The sequence below is a fragment of the Lynx canadensis genome, chromosome B3 (assembly GCF_007474595.2).
Source record: "Lynx canadensis isolate LIC74 chromosome B3, mLynCan4.pri.v2, whole genome shotgun sequence".
Classification (NCBI taxonomy): Eukaryota; Metazoa; Chordata; class Mammalia; order Carnivora; family Felidae; genus Lynx; species Lynx canadensis.
Genome location: NC_044308.2, coordinates 109,804,372 through 109,811,596, shown reverse-complemented (window position 1 = coordinate 109,811,596; position 7,225 = coordinate 109,804,372). Strand labels below are relative to the sequence as shown.

Genomic DNA, 7,225 nt, shown 5'->3' with positions numbered 1-7,225 from the left:
AAGCTGGCAGCACACAGCCCGACGTGGGGCTCGAACTTACAAACCGTGAGATCATGACCTGAGCCGAAGTCGGACGCTTGCCCAACTGAGCCATCCAGGTGCCCCATGAGAGAGAGAGAATCTTAAGCAGTCTCCATGCCCAGCATGGAGCCCAACTCAGGACTTGATCACAGGACCCTGGGGTCATGACCTGAGCTGAAATCAGAGTTAGATGCTCAACTGACTGAGCCACTCTGGCACGCCCTGAAAATAAAATTCTATTTTATTTAATGTCTTTAAAAAAAAAAGTTTATTTATTTATTTTGAGAGAGAGAGAATGAGAGAGAGAGAGAGAGAGAGAGAGAGAGAGAGAGAGAGAACAAACAGGGAAGGAACATAGAGAAGGAGAGACTGAATCCCAAGCAGGTTCCACGCCATCAGCGCAGAGTCCAAAATCGGGGCTCCAACTCATGAACCGTGAGATCATGACCAGAGCTGAGATGAAGAGTTGGACGCTCAACTGACTGAGCCACTTAGGTGCCCCCTGAAAGTATAATTCTTAAGAATATCTGCTTTGAGTCTTAAAAACAAAAGCCAACTAATAAACTAGACTTGATGAATTACAGTAGGAAAGAATTCCTGGCAGGGTCACTTTAAATGATTGCCTTTCATGCTTAAGATTAGATTTCATCTAAAGATTTCATTTAGTTCAACTCCTAGAAAACCCCAGATCCTGTGTCTAAGAGTAAACTGAGGCTTGGTGAGGTTAAGTGACTTACCTGGGTGTTGTACATCCGGATTCTTTTGGGCATAAGGTATAGAAATTCAACTCCAACGTAGCTTAAACAAAAAAGGAAATTTACTGGCTCATATAATTGAAACTACTTTTGGACAGAGTTGAATCCAGCCGCTCCAATTGTGTTGTTAAAACCTGGCATCTGCCAAAGTTTCTTCCACAGTATTGGATTCCACCAGGATGGAGGGGGAGGAGATGGTAACACATAGGTCCAATTTTACCTCATTTCTGTGGTTTATGTTCCAAGAGGAAGAGAGGTATCCCTCTTCCAGCATGCACAGAGCAGATCTTGGGGAAGATCCAACCCATCTCCTTGCGTCTTGTACCTGTCTCTCGTGGGGAGGAAAGAGAGAAGCTGCAGGGTTACCAGTCCACCAGGATCACATGAAGTGAGGAGCATGGTCCTCCAAGAAAAAGAGGGGCGTGGCCAGGAAGCAGATACCCGCCACATCAAGTCTAGGCCGTTACTCAAGGCAGGGCTAGGACAGAAACCAGGACCATAGTCCTAGTGCAAGAGAGGAAGAGAAATGGTTGAGAGCAAAAATAGTTTGAGCCTCTTTCAGAAGGAATACCAATTAGAAATGAAGATAAAGCTCTGAAATGATGTTAACTCGAATGACCGATTTTTTCACTTTTAGAAGTATACGGATATTGTAAGATGCAAATTTTTGTTATTGCTAATGACTGCTCCCACACACTTCTATCATTTAGCATGGGAGTGGTCTGAAAGGCATGCCTCGTTTCCTTGCTTCTTGTTTTCTTCCTGTCACAGTGGGGTAAGCCAGAATAAAATTTCGAGGAAAAAAACTTTCTTGAAGTTTCTAGATGGATTAAAATACAAAGAAAGTGGACGATTATGGTCATAACCAGTATTTATTGAGCAGCTAACATGTGCCAGAGACACGTAACGGAGTAAATGCATAACGTCACATAAATGTGAGGTCTACCCTGTGAGTTAGGAAGCGTTAGTCTGTTCATTTACAGGCCGGGAAACCAAGGCTGTGAGAAGCGAATAATTTGCCCCAGCTCCTGACTGTGAGCTGGGATCCCACCTCAGGTACATCTGATTCCACAGTCTATGTTTTCGGCATCGTGCTTATAATTAGTTATAGCTTTAATTCAGTTAATTGTGAAATGTAACTATTTTAGAAGCGAATTTGTTGCTTACGGTGTGTTATTTTGTTTTATCCTGTACATAACAAAGTGCACTTGAAGCTGGCTATCACTTCCCCATCAGTGACGTAGGGCCCCTCTTCCCGTCTTGATCCATCAGTGACCTAGGGCCTCTCACTGCAAGGTAGGGAACTGGAGCACCTAAACATTTTAAATCTTAGCCAGTAATTGTACACATGATCACATGGAAAGCCAGGAATAACCTACAACCCTGAGGCACATCTGCAAATCTAACTGTACTATTTGAATTGCGACCCAAGGAAATGCCACCGCCGAGGGGTTTCCCAGTGTAGATAAATGTGGCTTGAAGAAGTGTTACAGCAGAGTCCCCTGTCTACACTAGCTGTGTGTATACTGATTTTCTTTTTTTTTCCCAAGAAAGCAGCTCTTGCCTCGGGCTTTTTCACTATTTTTCCCTCTCAGCCCAAAACCAGCTTTCAAAACATACACATTTTGGGCTAGTCAACTTCTAGGATGATATATAGGTCTTTTCCTCCATTACTGGTTGATAATTGGTTTGATGATACTTCTGCTTATTATCTTACCCTTCTTTAGTTCACCAGTCAGCTACCATTTGATAGTCTATGCCTTCTAGTCTCATCATATGACCAGCCTGCCAGTAGATTCCAGCAGATTCGCGATAAGCTCAGCCTTGATATCTGGGAGGTGAGTGCTTTCATCTGATACCAATGAACAGTTTTGTCACTTGATGATGGCTTCCCAGATGACTATAATGTATATTTTTGTATTATCTAGAGTAACAAGTCTCCAAACTTTTTTGACCATTCATTCCCATCAGTATGTTTTTTTGGAGGCAGTTCTTAATCAAATATACGCATATTTATTATGCGTATATTTATTATTTATTATTATACGCATATAAAGTATAAACATACGCTTCCATTTATAACTCAGTCACAATATACGCTTAGGGTGAAATTCATTGTTAATGACAGTGGATATAAATCCTCATTCACATAATCTCCCTGATGAATTTAATATTTTTTTTTAAAGCCAAAATTTGGTTAGATTTGTTAGATTGTTATTTTAACTTTGAAACGTGTCTGTCAAAGATCTGGTACTAGAAATTGCAGTGCTGCCATTTGCTTGTTTTCCTGTGGTTTCTTAGCAAAGGATTCTTCTAAAGTTGTCTATTTTCTACTGGTTTAATTAAACCTAGATGATATCATCAGTAAATCCACTTAGTCGGAATCTAGCAAATTATAAGAAGTCACTACAAGATGACAGGGACTGACTGGACGGGACCACCACTGCCCACCGTTGGAAATGGGTAACTTCCACTTTTCTTTGAGGAAATCTCCTATGTTGTTCTAGGCAAGGGGAGGTTCCATGGTCAGAGTGCAGGTTCCCTTATTCTGTACATAAAATATTAATTGATCTTAATGACTTTAGTTTTCAATTAGAATTAAGCATAAGCAGATGTCCTCATATTTTATTCTTCTGCATTCCAAATGGATTGCCTCACCCTATTCCTGAAATATATACACCCCTGGCTTATGTGGACCCCTTTAGAAAATATTGTCCGAGGAACAATTTCTCACATAGGCAAGGATGTTCCCACTTTAAAAGACCTGCTCATTTCAGTTACCCAGCCATTTTATAGAAAATGAGTTTTGAAATGAATTCTTTATAGAGATCCATAATTTTCAAGCTAAATCTCCACTCTACAAAATGTGAAATGTTCTGAGCAGCAGCTGTGAGCATTTCCAATGTGCACTACTCCTTGACGGTCCAACTGTTGCCAAGGGAAATGGAGTTGGCTTTAAAATCTTCCTTGGTTTTAATTCTGCATTTCCCTCAATCAGAGAGCAAACGGGCTCTGCATGGCTGGGACACTCAACTTTTCATGAAGACTGGCATGTGAAATTCAGATGTAGAAATGCAGTTTCTTGAAGGTTGGAAGAAGAATGGTATTCCAGCCAGTTTTATAAAGCCTAGTGGTGGACTTTTAGACCAAAAAAATGGGCACTATCTATACAGTGGCAAATCATTTGGAGTCAGTAGGGGGAACCGCTTCTACCAAGACAGCCATTTTTTCCTGTTTCCCATTTCAGTTCAAAACCACATTTTTTTTTTTTTTAAATCTTTCATGGCACAAAATTTTTTTTCCACTCAAGATCCGTTCCTGGGAGTGTGAATAAAAATTTGCAACACCTGAGTGTTAACACAAACAAGAAATGCAATGCATTTTGTTTTTGTTACTTGTACATATGGTACCTAGTTTTATTTCTTAACTGTATAGAAAACATGATAAAATGCCGACGGGGAAAAACTAGGCTCCAAAACAACACACACAAAATTAAAAGAAAAAAATACCGGAGGGAAGTACATCAAAATGCTAAGTGTTTAAGTTAAATTTTTTCCCACAAGTTTTTAATAATTGATCTGATATTTGTAGTTAACCATTAAGAATTTTCTTCCCTCTCAACCGTCCCCTGCCCCCCCCCCCCCCCCCCCCAATAAAGATGTACGTAGCGTGCATTCGGATAGAGTGACAGTCCCAATAATTCTCTGGAATTGCATCACTTGGGTTTGAGCTCACCAAAGATGCAAACACTTCCCTAAATATTTTATTACTTCATCTAGCTAGAGTTGAGTGAAGACTTCTCCATAAACTCTTCTGGATCCAACTTGCCAATTAAAATCTCGCAAGCTCCTAGAGTCTGGAGCTGGGATGCCCCGAGCTCTGTGCAGCGGGAGGGCCCAGGTAGTTGATCGGGATAAATGATTGCAGAGCACAGAGACAGCATTCCCACCTGCATGAGCTACACTGAACTGGCCTCTATCAAGGCTTGCAGGAGTTTCAGGGAGCTGACATTCAAAACAGAGGTTTAGGGAAAAGAAGACGAGGTGAGACAGAATTCGAAGCAATACCCAACCCTTGGCCCAGGCCCAGAGGTTCAGATTTCGGTGCCAGGTCCCACAAGGTTCAGCCGAGAGCGACTGCTGGGGGTTTCACAGAGGGCTGCAAGGGGCCCATTTACACCAACAGTGGCGCACAGGAGCGGGCAGGAGATCTTATTTTCTTCTCCGCTTATTTCAGCGCTGGTTCCCGTCCTAAGTGGGGGTCCTCCACCCCAGCCCAGAAGGACCACCCTAGGCGCTGAAGGGCGCGGATTCCAGGCCCGGGGTCCCCCCACCCTTAGCCGACCCTTGCCCTTGGAATCCTCTGCTTGAAGTCGACCGCCGCCCAGAGAAGCCGCATTGCGTGGAACCCCCCCACCCCACCCCCAACCCATTGATCTATCAGTCGCACACCTCCCGGATTTCAGGAGCTCCGCACAGGCCTAGCGGCTGTCGTACCCCACTACCTCACCCTACTCAACCGCCTAGCGGAAGCCGCAGCGGCGCGGCCGGAGCTCGCGGCTGCATCCGGGTCCTTCTCGCCTCAGTCCAATCCTCGGCCTCGTCTCTTCCCACCCTCCTGATTCTCCGCCCCCCCCGCCGCCAATCCCAGATCTGCTCTCAGTCGAACCTGCTGGCCTGGGAGTGAAGGCGGAGGCAGGCCAATGAGGACTCGCTTCCCGTTTGAAGCCTCCAGTGAGTGGGCGCCGGAGGCGGGCGCTGTTGGCCAGAAGGTTCGGTTGCGCGTGTGCCATGGACTCAGCCGCCCGGTGATATTGACAATAGGAGAGAGAAAGGGGCATTGACGGGGACCCACCGCGGGTACCAAAGGGCGGCTCTGGCAGCGGCGGCTCCAGCTCCAGCGGCTCCTCCTCCTTCTCCTTCCTTCTCCTGCTGCCGCTGCGGATCCAGTCTTCCTCCCTCCCTTCCCCCCCTCCCCACGTCGTCGCCGTCGCCGCCGGGTCCGGGGCAACGAGCAGAGGCGCCGCCCGCCGGGAATGTGAGCGAGGAGCCACCGGCTGAGCCGCTACGGGGTCGGTGCCGATTTGATGGGACGGGCCCGCGGGGGAGGATCTTGAGGCCGCCGCCGCCGCCGCCGGAGCGCTGAGGTTCAGGTCCGGCCGTGAGGCCTAGAGGCGCCGCCGCCGCGGAACCGGAGGGACGCCGCGCCGGACAGCCGTCGCCCCGGGCTCCCTGCTGCTGTCCGGACCTCCCCCCGCACGTCCCGGTCCCGCCACCCGCCCCCGCTGCGGCCCTCTCGCAGGTCTCCCGCCCCTCGAAACCACAGATCATCTTCGGATTCTTCCCCAGAAGCTTCAAGGTAACTTCGTCCCTCCAGCACCTCGGCTCGCCGCTTCCTTTCCTCTTCCCTGTCCTGAGGAACCTGCAGGACACCGGTCTCTGGAAGGCCTGGCCGGGGCAGGCGAGGGGTGCGGTGGGGTGGGGTGCGGGAGAGGAAGCGTCCGTCCCACTTGTCCGATTTACCTGCAAATGCTTGTGATGATGCTTCCCATTCACTCTACCCTCCTCCCTCCTTTTCCCCTCACCTTCCGGCATTGGAGGCATATTCTTGTCCCCCTTTATCCACTGACGGGGGGCGGGGAAACACGGGGGGGGGGGATTGATGTAGTGTGGAGGATTCAGTAACAGCTTATCTTCTCCAGGGCTTGGGCGGGTGGGGTGGGGTGGGGTGGGATGGGAGCAAAGAGTAATTTAGCATCCCCACAAGGAAACCCATTCCCTGTCTTTCTCCTCCACCCTGGTACCCCCTTCCACACCGTCCCCCGCCCCCCCCCCCCAACGGCTTGGATTATCCTGAACCCTGGAAATGCCCCGTGCCCGCTGCTTAGATGACGATAAAGCTTCAGACGTCCTGGTCCAGGGCAAAACCTGTTTCCCCGGGCTTTGCACGGACCCACCGCTACTGCAAGTTCAGTTCTGCAGAGCTTTAGGGTTGAGATCCTTGACGTTTATTCTGGGCCGCGGGCAGAAGGGGCAGATGATAAAAAAAAAAAAAAAAAAAAAAAAAAAAAAAAAAAAAACTAGCAATAAATCATCTTTAGAGATGGGAGGTGAGGAATAAAAACGAGACAAAAAGAGTGATGGAGGAACAGGATTTACTGAAATCTTGCATTGTTAGGGTTAAGTGAAATTTAAATAATTCACATACCAGATTGGAAAAGCTGCCCCTAAATTTACAACATACAAATGTGATGTGGAGCTTCTTGCTGATGCAGTCATTGTGAGAAATTTTAAGTAATCTTACTTCTTCTATAGTCATTCATAGCTTGCAATTCCATTTTGAATCTGTCACATGTTTTTTACGGTTAAATTAGATAGATTTCTAAAAACTTTTTTAAGAAAGACAACCTAACGACTCCAAAAATTCCAAACCTCAAGATCCTGTGGTTT

The 7,225-nt window shown here is 46.9% G+C and overlaps 1 protein-coding gene across 3 annotated transcripts in view; it reads left to right on the top strand.

Annotated features, from left to right (window-relative positions):
- The first annotated feature begins 5,524 nt into the window (after positions 1-5,524).
- The window catches only part of PPP2R5E (protein phosphatase 2 regulatory subunit B'epsilon), a 149,856-nt gene continuing 148,155 nt past the window's right edge, over positions 5,525-7,225 (top strand). For 2 of the 3 annotated variants that reach the window (XM_030319261.1, XM_030319260.1), the window contains exon 1: positions 5,526-6,134. The gene's annotated coding sequence lies outside the window, so the exon portion shown is untranslated. Of the gene's footprint in view, positions 6,135-7,225 lie in introns of all 3 variants that reach the window. The other variant, XM_030319262.1, reaches the window with a different exon arrangement.